This window comes from Carcharodon carcharias, chromosome 20 (genome assembly GCF_017639515.1).
Source record: "Carcharodon carcharias isolate sCarCar2 chromosome 20, sCarCar2.pri, whole genome shotgun sequence".
In the NCBI taxonomy this organism is placed as follows: domain Eukaryota; kingdom Metazoa; phylum Chordata; class Chondrichthyes; order Lamniformes; family Lamnidae; genus Carcharodon; species Carcharodon carcharias.
The window spans coordinates 99,514,863-99,531,759 of NC_054486.1; the positions used below are offsets into that span (position 1 = coordinate 99,514,863).

The following is a 16,897-nucleotide window of genomic DNA, read 5'->3' on the forward strand; positions in this document are numbered from 1 at the left end:
AACGAGGACTAGAGCTCGGGTTTTGTCAGAAATCCTTCAAAAGAAAGTGGAGGAAAGACGGCGAGTAAGCAAAGTATTGTGCATCAGCTGATTAATATTCAGCTCACAGCTCAGCGCTCTGTTCCTGAGCAGAGCTCAGTACAGAGAGAAGCAGTCACTGAGCCCTATAGACCAGCACTAGAACTGGAGCTGGCAAGGGACATTAATGTGAGCAAGCATATAGAAGGCTGGTCCAACGCTCCTGAACGCACACAGACACAGCCAGCCAGTACATCCACACACAGCTACCGTCCTGAAATCTTTCCGATTAGCGAGCTCAGTCTCGAGCTATTAAGGGCACAGGGGGTTGCAGTGAATGACTATGGACATCAACCTGTGTATTAACTGGAGAAGCTGAATCAACTATCCCGAGGGTGCGGCGGAATCCACAAGTGATTCATTGGGGGGGGGGGGGGGAGGGAAAAACACACCTTTACCCGGTTTTCCTGACAGTGCAGCTCTCCCTCTCCCTCTGTCTGTCTCCGGTTTCTAAAGGAAAATTCCAACCTTTGGGGGAGTTTGCAGCCCTCCCGCTTTACCTCCAGCAGAACAGATGTCTCAATGTTCCTCTCCTACTCAACTTTCCTACCGATGGCTTGTGGCTAGTTTTCAGGTAAGGAACTACGAACACTCGGAGCTGAACTGTCCCCGGGGTTGCTAAGTAGAGTGGGGGAGGGGGTGGGAAAGAGGTGCTTTCGCCATCTCTACTACTTTTTCCGTTGTTACACGGCCGAGATGTATCTTAACCTCATTGTTACTGATGTACGACAAGTATGACAATCCTCTTAATTCGTTCCCGGGGTCACTGCAGTTTAAGAGCTGATCTCAGTCTGATACTATTGTGAAGTTATGGGTGAATGGGGATTTGGTCTGTTGCGGGTTTTTGTTTTTTTAAAGATAGGTTTTGTGTGATCTCGCTGTGTGTGTTTAGGCCAGAGAGTAACCCACACACAGGTGTGACATCTTATTGATCTAAACCCCTGGGGCAGTAGTGGAGAGAGAAATCGAGGCTAACAGTTCAGATCCCCTCAAAAATCCTTCATGAGTGTGAAGTCCCGGGGGGTGGAATGCCAGTAAAAAACGCGTGAGCACAATCCAATCTGCCCATATTGGGCCTGTAAAAATCCGTTCCACATTATCAGTTGTCACATCCTGAGGGTCAATTCTTTTATTGACTGGAAACTGAAAAATCTTCAGTCCTGCCGGCTAAAAATGGGTTTATGTTTATTTACATCCACTTGTGTGTTCAATGATAGCGGGAGTCCGTGGATAAACGTGTTGCAGCTTGGTTAGGTATTTCACTGGTTATAATGTGATTAACACTTTTTATATCCAACACGGTTTCAAGGAGCTTTTGAATGCGTTTTCTCCCTTTGAAAAAAACATGCCAAAATGTTTTTTCTTTATATATAGTTCTTCTGGTTAATAGAAATGTGTATGTTGTAAATAAGAGCTGGACAGGCAAACTGACGAGGATGTGAAAAGTTAATTGGCACTAACCGATACGGTCATGCTCTCCCTTACAAATTGTTCCTTAATTTTCTCCCCACTCCCGAAGGTTTTGACTCCTTGCTCCCACTGACACCCGCCATTCTCTGCCACCGCCTACCAAGTGACTATCATTTGTGAGCAATTTGACTACAGGGGGCATCACAACCCAATCCTACCCTCCAACCCGTGCCACTGTGGCTTGCTGCAACCCGAGAGTGCATGGCCATCTGGGCTGACTCGCTCCTCGTCTAACCGAGGAGCGATTGGACCACTTGCCGAGGGACAGTGCAAACCGCCATTGTTACACTGAACTTTCCATTACTGGCCGATCCGCCGCGGCGTTGCTCGTGCGGAGTCGCAGAACAGACTGTTTCTAAGGTGGGCCCATGGAAGCCGCCCCCTGTCCAAAAGTCGCCCTCTTGCTCAACTTACTGAAGCGATGACCGTCTGTGGAAAATGTGTCCGGCAGGTTGCCTGGTAGGGGAGGCGGTGATGCCTCCAATCCCCAGCGGTGGGAGAAGCTGTTTCGGTGTCACTGGTCCAGTGTGGGGAGGTCAGGACTGAAACTCAGTCCGGTCGATAAGTGACGTGGCAGCTGTACTTGAGGCTGGAGTGTGCTGGGTCAACATTTAATGAATGGGCCGAAGCATATACCACGTGTGGGGTGGAAAGCCACACTGGGTGAGTTAAGTAACCAGAAAAGCCGAATGCATACAATTCCCGCTGGAGCACTCGCACATCAAAGCAGAAAGAAGCATGCCGAATTTGACCCCAATACATCCATGACATGACCGTGGAAATCTTCACATGCCCAGGCCTCAATAATCTTCTAACAGGATTTTCAAAGTGATTTTCAGCCTCAGAAACCAGCCTTTTGATGTGATGTCCACCTCCGAATTGCACTTTGGGCCCGGGTGTCAGGAGAAGACGTAAGTAAAGGTAATGTCCGGGCTTGTGTTAAGTAATTAGATAAGATCAGGTAAAAGAGAAGGGGGGCGGGGGTGGCGGGGGGGGGGGGGAGGTGGGTGGTGTCAAAACATAGAAAGCAGACCCGCCGATCAGTTGAACTTTGCTTGGAAGGCATTCCCGTGTGAGGGACGAAGAAAGAAACAGGTTAATTCCTGTTTAACAACCGGCCACATGTAGTATGAACGGTGTGAATCTGAATGATCAGAAGCTCCAGCCTAGAAAGGAGCACAGGTTTTTAAAGTTTACTAATTGTAGTTAAAATTGTCCATCGCGTGTTAAGTATGCTGTTTGAGGGATGCTATCGGTGTAAGACCGACCTCTCTTAATGGTTCCATAACGACACACGCTATTTCAGAATGAAATTCATTGTGTGAATCACTTTGAACATTTAATCATAATGAGGCGCTTTTTGAATACATTTTTTTATTCTCACAGTAATATTAAAAGTAATAAATCTGCCCCCATTGCTGTTATGACTGTAATATAAAATGTTTGAAGTTTAACACTTAAGATGGTGGTTAGTAGCTCATTATTCTGAGCATAAAGTATCCGTACCCTCCAGTTAAACCCAAGCCTGAAATTCACTTCTAGTTATCCCGTGTATTCTATATATAAACCATCTGAATGAACCTCGCTGATTTGTGAGCTCACTAACACCAACAGTGGAGAGTGCTCCTGCATTGCTTCTCTCAAAGCTTATTCAACACATCAGAAAAAAACCCCTCTTTTTTCCAGTCCCAATTATTTTTTTTTGCTACTTTTTTTGAAGAGAAAGGATAACCTCAGACTGCACCTACAGGTTGGGTTAAAGCTGGCACTGGAACATGTGCTGCATGTGAGAGGAAGAAACAGAATCGGAGAAAAACCCTGAGGAGAAAAGCAATAATTGCAGGAGTGAGGGAAAAGGGAGTGAGACCAGCTGAAATAAAAACAGAAAGTGCCGGAAAAACTCAGGCCTGGCAGTATCTGTGGAGAAAGGAACAGAGCTAACCTTTCGGGTCAACTGTGACGCCTCTTCAGAACTACTTTTTAAAAATTATTTCATGGGATGTGGGCACCACTGCCAAGGCTGTCATTTGTTGCCCATCCCTAATTGCCCCTCAACTGAGTGGGCTTGCCCAGCCATTTCAGAGGGCAGTTAGGAGGCAACCGCATTGCCGTGGGTCTGGAGTCACGTGTAGGCCAGACTGGGCAAGGGCAGCAGATTTCCTCCCCACTAAAAGGACATCAGCGATGGGTTTTTATGCCAATGGATGATGGCTTCGTGGGCCAGGAACTTTACCTCGATGGGCGGTTGTGATGGGCGGGCCTGGGAGTGGCCATAAAACCAACCGCTGCCCGTGATCGGGCGCTGACATCGCTTTCACGCTGACTGGCCAATTAACGGTCAGCCAGTGTGAGACACGCGCTGCCAGGGTATGGGTGGGGGGCAGGAGGAGCGCGAGCATGGAAGCTCGTGTTTGTGCATGAGTGCGCGCAATGAAAGCTCCCTGAGGCACAGAGCCCTCTCAGGAAGCTGAAGATTGATAACGTTGTTAACTTTTTTTTATTTTTAAATGTTAAAAAAACCTCTCCCCTCATGTCTGTCATATGAGCAGGGACATGTTATGAATGAATTTTTAAAAAAAAATTATTTACTAAAATATCCAAAGGCCAATCCATAAGTTTGGACAGGCAGCGAAAAGTTTCATTCAATAAGCATCTTAATGGCCTTAATAGGCCTGTTAATTGTTGGTGGACACGCTACTGACTCCCGCATGCACACACTGACCAAAATATCGGGCAAGTGCACAATGATGCCAGGGAGCTTGCCCGACATCATCACACGTTCATTTTACGCTGGAGTGGGTTGGGAGCTCAGCGCAAATTTCTGCCCATGGTCACCGTTACTGAGATTATCTTTTAAACCCAGATTTATTCTTCTTATTTCATATCTCCAGCACCTGTAGCATTTTGCTTTTATTTTAGTGAGACTCGCTGAGTTGCTCTTGCGGAGACCCAGCACAGACATAATGGGCTGAGTGGCCTTCTTCTGTGCTGTAACCATTCTGTGAAAGCACTCTTTCATATGGCTGTGTTTATTTGTCAGTTTCAGGTAAATTAATGTGAACTTCCCTTTTGTCAGTTCAGCCTGCTCTCATGTACTAGCTCCTCTGCTGTGATGGACTTCCCAAACTTGTCCAGCTTAGGACATCATTAGTAAAGATACTGGTGCAGCAACACACATACCACATTTCAGTGAACTTCCAATTTGTATTCAACTCATCATTTAACTCATGCTATGTTCAGACATATTAAGGCTGTAAGTGTAGATGTAAATGAGTGTTTGTCTAGATAAGTTGTTGATGACCTAGAATATTGTTTACCATTTTGGTCCACCTACCACATGAATGATCTTCTGAACCCATGACCTTGAACACCTGGAAGGACAAGGGCAGCAGATACATGGGAACACCAAGTTCCCCTTCAAGCTACACAGCATCCTGACTTGGAACTATATCGGTGTTCCTTCACTGTCGCTGGGTCAAAACCCTGGAACTCCCTAACAGCACTGTGGGTATATCTACACCACATGGACTGCAGTGGTTCAAGGAGGCAGCTCACCACCACCTTCTCAAGAGCAATTAGGGATGGGCAATCGCCTAGCCAGCTATGCCCATATCAAAAGATCGTGGCTGTAGATAAGATACAGAGAATGGGCAGCAAGGTCCCTGACCAGGAAATATTGTGATATGGCAAGGTAGAATTTTTGTCTCGATTCATTGGAGAAGCATGGAGCTAATGGGAATCTGCTTCAAGCCTTTATATTGGTGTGATGGGAGAGTGTGAAATTAGTGATCATTTATTTCTTTTGTGGAAGCAGGGAGTGAGATTAGATGTGCAGAACTTTTATTTTTCTCAAAAGGTGATTAAGCTGCACAGCAGGATCCTGGCTCCTTCAAGGAGCCTTTAGTTGGGTTGGTTCGGCTGAGTGGCCTGTTTCTGTACCATGTATCCAATGTAACTCTCTCTAGGAAAATCACAAGATCACAGCAGAATGAAGACTCGTGGTAATAAGTAGTAACCTCCTGAGACTTGGTTGATCACCTTTAGAGGAATTGGTGACACATTTTTTGACAGGTACCATGCCTGAAGAAGTGGAGAAAGGAAGCTTGGGGATATTGGAACAGGTCCAATGAGAAATCTGGTAAGCACATCCGAGCCTGGTGAGCTTTCCCTCCTCGGGGAACAGTATAAACAGTTCATTGCAGTTAGTGACACTTGAAACCTGAATGAGCTGTACAATGGCAGCTTTTACCAACGGGCAGTAAATGCGCTGCTCAGTTGACTTTGGAAAGAGGCGCAAAGTGACAGTGTTGTGTAAACTGTCATGTTTCACATGATCAATCCAAGTCAAAATTAAGATGACAATCTCATTTTTTTCTTGTTTGTTTTGCGTGCTTCAGAAAAGGCATTGGAAAAATGTTCCAAAAGTAAAAAAGTTGGACATGAACATCAACTGTAAAATTTGTCCAGGTATTAATAGGTACCTGGAAGTTACAGGCAGAAATCTAATTAAGGAATTCAGATCATTTTTATATTAATGGGTTGTAGGTATCATTGGGCCAGCTTTTATTGCCCATCCCGAATCACCCTTGTTTAGAGGGTAGTGAAGAGTCAGTTGCATTGCTGTTGGCCTGGACTCACATGTAGGCCAGACCAGGTAAGGATTGCAGATTTCCTTCCCTAAAGGACATTAGTGAACCAGATGGGTTTTTCCAACAATCAGCATCAGACTTATAATTCCAGGGTTTTTTTATTGAATTCAAATTTCACCATCTGCTGTGGGATTTGAACCCTGGTCCCCAGATCATTACCCTGGGTCATTGGATTACCAGTCCAGTGAAAATACCACTATGCCTCCCTGAATAGTGGAGAACTTATTGTGTATACTAGTTCAACTCCCAAGCTGTTGCATATTGTAGTTAAAGAATATGGACTTGCTCTTCTATCACTGTTTCTGTGTATTGCTGTTTCCATTTCCATTTCCTTCTTGCTTTTCTCTTCTACCTCTTTCCCCTTAACTCCTTTTTTTGCTTCCCTTGCCATCACTTTCAGCTTCTCTGCTGCTTTCTTCTGTCCTATTCGGTGCAGGGTAATGGGTGGTGTGATAAGGAAAGAGGCTACCAGTCGTTTCAAGCATTTGGGGTGGGGGCTAAGGGGAAAAGATGGCTCTCATTGCCATCTCCTCCATCTTACCATCATCTCCTCCAATTATTTATTCATGCCGCCCACTCCCAGCACAACACCTTCAGATTTACCTTTCCAGTATTTTCTCCAACTCCTGCCACATTATCTCTTCCTATTTGCCTTTGAACTTTCCATTAAACCACTGTATCCTCCACTTACCCTTGCTTTGCATAATTCACCCCAATCTTAATCTCTCTTTAGCTGTTCCCATTCCTCTTCCTATTCTTACTCACTCCCCTAAAGACTGAGTAGCTAGAGGCTTCCTTATCCATAACCTGTTTCACTCTTCCCCTCCCCATCATACCCTTTCTTCCTGGTACATTCATAGAAGCAGTTTTTTACTGTCATAATTCAACTTAAATTAGATTGCAGAAAGACACCTGGTTATGTGTCTGTCTCTCGCCTGCTTCGTCTCATAGAGGTTAGCAACTGGAATCTGACTCATTAGTGTAAGCTAATTAGTGTAAGTTAATTAACAATTAACTTTTTAAATTAATCCAAAATGAGATAATTGGCTTTAACATTCTCCTGGTTTTCTCTGTGAGAATTGAACCGATATTAATATTGCTTACTCTCTCCGTCCCTTCATTTTGTATTTCTTCTCTTGCTCACTTCCTTGACCTTTTTCTTCATCTCCCTTTCCACTTAATGCACTTTCTAGTAGTTAGAAAATAAAAAGAAAAATAGATATATAATCTTTCACTCTGCCTGCCTGCTTCTCTGTATGTTTTAAACATTTATATAAATTTTACCTCAGTAAGATTGCCCTCTTTCTCAAAATTATTTATTGGGTAGAAAATACTGGAAGCTAAATAAAAATCTTTCGATGGTACAGTTATATACTATAATGGTTATGGTACAGGACCAGCAATCCAGAAATTGTAAAAATTCATGAAAACCTGTGAAAGCAATCTAATAATCTGTAGACTAGCAGCAGAAAATGACCAGATGGTTAAAAACACAAATAACATCTTCAAGGATGGAAGTTTGCCATCTCTATGTGCTCTGTCTTGCATAACATATTATATGATTGACACTTAAGGTTCCAAACAGAGATGAACAATAACAGAATTACCTGGAAAAACTCAGCAGGTCTGGCAGCATCGGCGGAGAAGAAAAGAGTTGACGTTTCGAGTCCTCATGACCCTTCGACAGAACTTGAGTTCGAGTCCAAGAAAGAGTTGAAATATAAGCTGGTTTAAGGTGTGTGGGGAGGGCGGAGAGAGAGAGAGAGAGAGAGAGAGAAGTGGAGGGGGGTGGTGTGGTTGTAGGGACAAACAAGCAGTGATAGAAGCAGATCATCAAAAGATGTCAACAACAATAGAACAAAAGAACACATAGGTGTTAAAGTTGGTGATATTATCTAAACGAATGTGCTAATTAAGAATGGATGGTAGGGCACTCAAGGTATAGCTCTAGCGGGGGTGGAAGGAGCATAAAAGATTTTAAAATATTTAAAAATAATGGAAATAGGTGGGAAAAGAAAAATCTATATAATTTATTGGAAAAAAAAGGAAGGGGGAAACAGAAAGGGGGTGGGGATGGAAGAGGGAGCTCAAGACCTAAAGTTGTTGAATTCAATATTCAGTCCGGAAGGTTGTAAAGTGCCTAGTCGGAAGATGAGGTTTTGTTCCTCCAGTTTGCGTTGGGCTTCACTGGAACAATGCAGCAAGCCAAGGACAGACATGTGGGCAAGAGAGCAGGGTGGAGTGTTAAAATGGCAAGCGACAGGGAGGTTTGGGTCATTCTTGCGGACAGACCGCAGGTGTTCTGCAAAGTGGTCGCCCAGTTTACGTTTGGTCTCTCCAATGTAGAGGAGACCACATTGGGAGCAACAAATGCAATAGACTAAGTTGGGGGAAATGCAAGTGAAATGCTGCTTCACTTGAAAGGAGTGTTTGGGCCCTTGAACGGTGAGGAGAGAGGAAGTGAAGGGGCAGGTGTTGCATCTTTTGTGTGGGCATGGGGTGGTGCCACAGGAGGGGGTTGAGGAGTAGGGGGTGATGGAGGAGTGGACCAGGGTGTCCCGGAGGGAGCGATCCCTACGGAATGCTGATGGGGGGGTGAAGGGAAGATGTGTTTGGTGGTGGCATCATGCTGGAGTTGGCGGAAATGGCGGAGGATGATCCTTTGAACGCGGAGGCTGGTGGGGTGATAAGTGAGGACAAGGGGGACCCTATCATGTTTCTGGGAGGGAGGAGAAGGCGTGAGGGCGGATGCGCAGGAGATGGGCCGGACACGGTTGAGGGCCCTGTCAACGACCGTGGGTGGAAAACCTCGGTTAAGGAAGAAGGAGGACATGTCAGAGGAACTGTTTTTGAAGGTAGCATCATCGGAACAGATGCGACGGAGGCGAAGGAACTGAGAGAATGGGATGGAGTCCTTACAGGAAGCGGGTGTGAGGAGCTGTAGTCGAGGTAGCTGTGGGAGTCGGTGGGTTTGTAATGGATATTGGTGGACAGTCTATCACCAGAGATTGAGACAGAGAGGTCAAGGAAGGGAAGGGAAGTGTCAGAGATGGACCATGTGAAAATGATGGAGGGGTGAAGATTGGAAGCAAAATTAATAAATTTTTCTAAGTCCCGACGAGAGCATGAAGCAGCACCGAAGTAATCATCGATGTACCGGAGAAAGAATTGTGGAAGGGGGCCGGAGTAGGACTGCAACAAGGAATGTTCCACATACCCCATAAAGAGACAGACATAGCTGGGGCCCATGCGGGTACCCATAGCCACACCTTTTATTTGGAGGAAGTGAGAGGAGTTGAAGGAGAAATTGTTCAGCGTGAGAACAAGTTCAGCCAGACGGAGGAGAGTAGTGGTGGATGGGGATTGTTCGGGCCTCTGTTCGAGGAAGAAGCTAAGGGCCCTCAGACCATCCTGGTGGGGGATGGAGGTGTAGAGGGATTGGACGTCCATGGTGAAGAGGAAGCGGTTGGGGCCAGGGAATTGGAAATTGTTGATGTGACGTAAGGTGTCAGAGGAATCACGGATGTAGGTGGGAAGGGACTGGACAAGGGGAGAGAGAAGGGAGTCAAGATAACGAGAAATGTGACCGCTTCCTCTTCACCATGGACGTCCAATCCCTCTACACCTCCATCCCCCACCAGGATGGTCTGAGGGCCCTTAGCTTCTTCCTTGAACAGAGGCCCGAACAATCCCCATCCACCACTACTCTCCTCCGTCTGGCTGAACTTGTTCTCACGCTGAACAATTTCCCCTTCAACTCCTCTCACTTCCTCCAAATTAAAGGTGTGGCTATGGGTACCCGCATGGGCCCCAGCTATGCCTGTCTCTTTATGGGGTATGTGGAACATTCCTTCTTGCAGTCCTACTCCGGCCCCCTTCCACAACTCTTTCTCCGGTACATCGATGATTACTTCGGTGCCGCTTCATGCTCTCGTCGGGACTTAGAAAAGTTTATTAGTTTTGCTTCCAATCTCCACCCCTCCATCATTTTCACATGGTCCATCTCTGACACTTCCCTTCCCTTCCTTGACCTCTCTGTCTCAATCTCTGGTGATAGACTGTCCACCAATATCCATTACAAACCCACTGACTCCCACAGCTACCTCGACTACAGCTCCTCACACCCCGCTTACTGTAAGGACTCCATCCCATTCTCTCAGTTCCTTCGCCTCCGTCGCATCTGTTCCGATGATGCTACCTTCAAAAACAGTTCCTCTGACATGTCCTCCTTCTTCCTTAACCGAGGTTTTCCACCCACGGTCATTGACAGGGCCCTCAACCGTGTCCAGCCCATCTCCCGCGCATCCGCCCTCACGCCTTCTCCTCCCTCCCAGAAACATGATAGGGTCCCCCTTGTCCTCACTTATCACCCCACCAGCCTCCGCATTCAAAGGATCATCCTCCGCCATTTCCGCCAACTCCAGCATGATGCCACCACCAAACACATCTTCCCTTCACCCCCCCTATCGGCATTCCGTAGGGATCACTCCCTCTGGGACACCCTGGTCCACTCCTCCATCACCCCCTACTCCTCAACCCCCTCCTGTGGCACCACCCCATGCCCACGCAAAAGATGCAACACCTGCCCCTTCACTTCCTCTCTCCTCACCGTCCAAGGACCCAAACACTCCTTTCAAGTGAAGCAGCATTTCACTTGCATTTCCCCCAACTTAGTCTACTGCACTCGTTGCTCCCAATGTGGTCTCCTCTACATTGGAGAGACCAAACGTAAACTGGGCGACCGCTTTGCAGAACACCTGCGGTCTGTCCGCAAGAATGACCCAAACCTCCCTGTCGCTTGCCATTTTAACACTCCACCCTGCTCTCTTGCCCACATGTCTGTCCTTGGCTTGCTGCATTGTTCCAGTGAAGCCCAACGCAAACTGGAGGAACAACACCTCATCTTCCGACTAGGCACTTTACAGCCTTCCGGACTGAATATTGAATTCAACAACTTTAGGTCTTGAGCTCCCTGCTCCATCCCCACCCCCTTTCTATTTCCCCCTTCCTTTTTTTTCCAATAAATTATATAGATTTTTCTTTTCCCACCTATTTCCATTATTTTTAAATACTTTAAAATCTTTTATGCTCCCTCCACCCCCACTAGAGCTATACCTTGAGTGCCCTACCATCCATTCTTAATTAGCACATTCGTTTAGATAATATCACCAACTTTAACACCTATGAGTTCTTTTGTTCTATTGTTGACATCTTTTGATGATCTGCTTCTATCACTGCTTGTTTGTCCCTACAACCACAACCACCCCCCTCCACTTCTCTCTCTCTCTCTCTCTCTCTCTCTCCGCCTCCCCACCCCACACACACCTTAAACCAGCTTATATTTCAATTCTTTCTTGGACTCGAACTCAAGTTCTGTCGAAGTGTCATGAGGACTCGAAACGTCAACTCTTTTCTTCTCCGCCGATGCTGCCAGACCTGCTGAGTTTTTCCAGGTAATTCTGTTTTTGTCTTGGATTTCCAGCATCTGCAGTTTTTTTGTTTTTATCTATAGAGATGAACAATGAATGCTGCCGTGTCAGTATTGTGCACAATTGAATGGTATCGATACACTTTGAGGGATTAAGTACACTGTATATTGACAGTGGATACTCCAAAATCACTTCACAGAATCGCAGGGTGTTTGGGAACGATTGCAGCTTTTATGTCAAACCACAAAGACCAGTTGAATTTATCTTATTGCAAAATAGTTTTTCAAAAAAATCTTTTATGTTTAAACCCTAACCCTTGTTTTAAAAATTTTAATTACTGCAAAAAAAGTGCCAAGTCAAAAATCTCAGAAAGCAATTTGGAGAATATTTGGGACTCCAGTGGCCAGATTGAATGATTACAGGATGGCACACACTCTGTAAAAGTAGGTGGGTCACTCAGGGTTGTATGATTCTGTGATATCAAAGAATGATATCTTTAATATTGAAAACACCTAGCACTGTGCCACCTATAGGCTTAACAGGTAATATAGGTACTTACCAAATCTAATATATAATACATACACAAAAGTTACATTTTACACCTTATTGGGGCACCATCTCCAGTCTGGTCTGAGGCTAAGTTGCGGAACAATGGATTGAGAAATTCTGGCAAATCCATTTTAGCTTGGATGGGAGAGGACATCCACCTGCTCAATGGTTGTGTCCCTGTCTCACACTGAGAGCCTATGGGTGTTTGTGTACTGTTGCGGGTGCTGAAGGGGTGTTTTCCTCAGATGACTGTGGGTGGGGTGGCCTGTAGGGTTTAAGCTACAATCTCTAACAATGGTGTAAGTGAACTCTGTGATTGAACACTTTTGGGAATCTGCCATTTTGATTTTAAACCTCTCCCAAAGGTCACTGAGGATTCTGCATGTCAGCAAAGCACTTGTGTTCCTTTCATCTAGGATTACTGCAGTACTAAGGATAGTATGTTTTAAGATATATTCCGTTCACTTGCATGATGTTGTAATACTGTCACCTTTTTATGGCTGGCTCGGCATGTTGTGTGTCTAACCCTATTTTGTTTAGAATTTCTGTAGGGCAAGAAGAGGTCAGGGCTCAACTTAACTGGGTCCTGCCCCAGATTCTGCCCGTGCCTGGCTAGAGAGTGTTCTTTCTGCAGCCCGAGGGCCAATTAATTTCAGGGCCATGATGTCTGAACACGCAGCCTTGGATAGCCAATGGAAAAAATTCAATACTCAGAGAGATGTTTCTTTCTTCTCTGGTACATGCTAGCTGTGCGATTCTCTATTTATTTAATGAATGCAGATCACCGAAGCCAACTGATTGTGATTTGCTGAGTTTAAGGTATTAGTCTGCCAATTAGTCTGTAGAGGGGACACTCCTTGGTAATGTGCAGCATTGTTTGTGTCTTTCCACCAGTGCATACTGAGGCCTCAGTGGTGCGGGTTGGCTGCACAGTGGCCCTGGCCTGACCTGAAACTGTTTAGCAAAGACCTGGTAGCTTGCAGCCTGCCATTCGACAGATTTGCTTTGTCACCAGGATCTTGATAGCAACAGCCAATTGAATAATATCAGTCAATACACTTTAAGCCAGTTTTAAAAATTGCCAACAGTATTACCTCCTAAACTGTGCCCACTCAGCTCTCGGTTAGTGATGGAAAGGATTCAGAGTGCGCTGTCATGGCACCATGTTCTTCGGATTCTCTGTGTTTCTTGAGGAAGGGTCCAATAGTGACCCCGCTGAAAGCATCTATTCTAACTACAGAGGTCGAGTCATGTCATGCTGCACAAGAGCGAGCGTGGTTTGTAACTGTCTGTTTACTGGACAATTGCATCCCAGCTGGAGTTTATTCCCCAGAATGTAGACTCTAGATAAAAACAAAAAAACTGCGGATGCTGGAAATCCAAAACAAAAACAGAATTACCTGGAAAAACTCAGCAGGTCTGGCAGCATCGGCGGAGAAGAAAAGAGTTGACGTTTCGAGTCCTCATGACCCTTCGACAGAACTTGAGTTCGAGTCCAAGAAAGAGTTGAAATATAAGCTGGTTTAAGGTGTGTGTGTGGGGGGCGGAGAGATAGAGAGAGAGAGAGGTGGGGGGGTGGGTGTGTGGTTGTAGGGACAAACAAGCAGTGATAGAAGCAGATCATCAAAAGATGTCAACGACAATAGTACAATAGAACACATAGGTGTTAAAGGGCCCCAGCTATGCCTGTCTCTTTATGGGGTATGTGGAACATTCCTTGTTCCAGTCCTACTCTGGCCCCCTTCCACAACTCTTTCTCCGGTACATCGATGATTACTTTGGTGCCGCTTCATGCTCTCGTCGGGACTTGGAAAAATTTATTAATTTTGCTCCCAATCTCCACCCCTCCATCATTTTCACGTGGTCCATCTCTGACACTTCCCTTCCCTTCCTTGACCTCTCTGTCTCAATCTCTGGTGATAGACTGTCCACCAATATCCATTACAAACCCACCGACTCCCACAGCTATCTCGACTACAGCTCCTCACACCCCGCTTCCTGTAAGGACTCCATCCCATTCTCTCAGTTCCTTCGCCTCCGTCGCATCTGTTCCGATGATGCTACCTTCAAAAACAGTTCCTCTGACATGTCCTCCTTCTTCCTTAACCGAGGTTTTCCACCCACGGTCGTTGACAGGGCCCTCAACCGTGTCCGGCCCATCTCCCGCGCATCCGCCCTCACGCCTTCTCCTCCCTCCCAGAAACATGATAGGGTCCCCCTTGTCCTCACTTATCACCCCACCAGCCTCCGCATTCAAAGGATCATCCTCCGCCATTTCCGCCAACTCCAGCATGATGCCACCACCAAACACATCTTCCCTTCACCCCCCCATCAGCATTCCGTAGGGATCGCTCCCTCCGGGACACCCTGGTCCACTCCTCCATCACCCCCTACTCCTCAACCCCCTCCTGTGGCACCACCCCTTGCCCACGCAAAAGATGCAACACCTGCCCCTTCACTTCCTCTCTCCTCACCGTCCAAGGACCCAAACACTCCTTTCAAGTGAAGCAGCATTTCACTTGCATTTCCCCCAACTTAGTCTACTGCATTCGTTGCTCCCAATGTGGTCTCCTCTACATTGGAGAGACCAAACGTAAACTGGGCGACCGCTTTGCAGAACACCTGCGGTCTGTCCGCAAGAATGACCCAAACCTCCCTGTCGCTTGCCATTTTAACACTCCACCCTGCTCTCTTGCCCACATGTCTGTCCTTGGCTTGCTGCATTGTTCCAGTGAAGCCCAACGCAAACTGGAGGAACAACACCTCATCTTCCAACTAGGCACTTTACAGCCTTCCGGACTGAATATTGAATTCAACAACTTTAGGTCTTGAGCTCCCTGCTCCATCCCCACCCCCTTTCTATTTCCCCCTTCCTTTTTTTCCAATAAATTATATAGATTTTTCTTTTCCCACCTATTTCCATTATTTTTAAATACTTTAAAATCTTTTATGCTCCCTCCACCCCCACTAGAGCTATACCTTGAGTGCCCTACCATCCATTCTTAATTAGCACATTCATTTAGATAATATCACCAACTTTAAATTTAACACCTATGTGTTCTATTGTACTATTGTCGTTGACATCTTTTGATGATCTGCTTCTATCACTGCTTGTTTGTCTCTACAACCACACACCCACCACCCCCCCCACCTCTCTCTCTCTCTATCTCTCCGCCCCCCACACACACACCTTAAACCAGCTTATATTTCAACTCTTTCTTGGACTCGAACTCAAGTTCTGTCGAAGTGTCATGAGGACTCGAAACGTCAACTCTTTTCTTCTCCGCCAATGCTGCCAGACCTGCTGAGTTTTTCCAGGTAATTCTGTTTTTGTTGTAGACTCTAGATCCTGGTAATGGAGATGGTTTAAGTTTTCAATCATCTTTCACTTGCTGGCAATGCATTATCAGCCTGAGCAATGGCACCATTACCAGCTCAGAGGACAGCGGAGTAAAAGTAGTTTATAATGTGATTTTTTGAAATTCCTAATCAAAATGATATTTACATAATGGCACAAATGGACTGTGACATTACCACGCATTCTTGTCAAGGAATGACCAGCCATTCTTATTTCCAGCAATTCTGAACTTTGCCCCCTGTATTCATTTACATGCACAACTGTGTCTGCACTCCCCAAGCGCATCATTGTGTAAAGCAAGTTGAAATGTCTTAACGAGACAAAGTACTGTGTAAATGCAAGCGTTATTACATTGATATTAGTAATGGATCTCCCATGGTGTTCACAATGTGTTGGATGATAAGACTTTTTATAATGGCAGCAATGTAATGCCATGTAAAGCACATTATAGTAGAACTGCAATAGTGTTCACAAAAAAATAAATCTTTCTTTGTGTAATTGGTCTTTGCCTATTGCAGACTTTAACCCTTTCTTATGCATTTGTCATATTAAACCAGGCTATTCTCCTGCAACACCTTACCTCAATGGGATTGTCCTTGCATGATTCCATTTCTACTTATCTGATCACAGTCAATGTGCCTTTAACAATGGCTTTGCTTTCTTGCCTTTGGAACCCTCTGAAGACTTATCCTCAGCCACTTCCTCCTCCTCGGTGTGCATGATGCTGCTTTGTGGCATCATCCTCAGCCACTGAACACCTTTATGTATGTTGGTGACACTCAGAAGGCTGAAGGGGGACCTGATAGAAATATACAAAGTTATGAAGGGCATAGATAGGGTAGATAGGAAGAAGCTTTTCCCCTTAGCAGAGGTGTCAATAATCAGGGGGCATAGATTTAAGGTAAGGGGCAGGAGGTTTAGAGGGGATTTTTTTCACCCAAGGGTGGCTGGAATCTGGAACACACTGCCTGAGGGGGTGGTAGAGGCAGGAACCCTCACAACATTTAAGAAGTATTTAGATGAGTACTTAGATGAGTGCTGGAAAATGAGATTAGAATAGATAGGTGCTTGATGGCCAGCACAGACACAATGGGCCAAAGGGCCTGTTTCTGTGCTGCATAACTCTGTGACTCAACTCTACTTCTCCATCATCTCTCTCAACCATCAGCCTCCTTGTCTGACACCCAGTTCTGAATGAGTCATAACTTCCTCCACCTCTACTTTGGGAAGAACCTAGCTATCAGCTTTGGCCTTTCTTACAAGCATTACGTCGTTGTCACTGACACCATTTTCCCCCCGGGCCACTTCTTGAGTCCAACCTGGACCATTCGCAGCTATGATGCCATGTTCAATCCTAAACTGAG

At 45.7% G+C, this 16,897-nt stretch overlaps 1 protein-coding gene across 3 annotated transcripts in view; it reads left to right on the forward strand.

The window, feature by feature from the left end:
• The first annotated feature begins 463 nt into the window (after nt 1–463).
• Nucleotides 464–16,897, forward strand: part of syndig1l (synapse differentiation inducing 1-like) — a 131,387-nt gene continuing 114,953 nt past the window's right edge. For all 3 annotated transcript variants that reach the window (XM_041214763.1, XM_041214764.1, XM_041214765.1), the window contains exon 1: nt 464–652. The gene's annotated coding sequence lies outside the window, so the exon portion shown is untranslated. The remainder of the gene's footprint in view (nt 653–16,897) is intronic.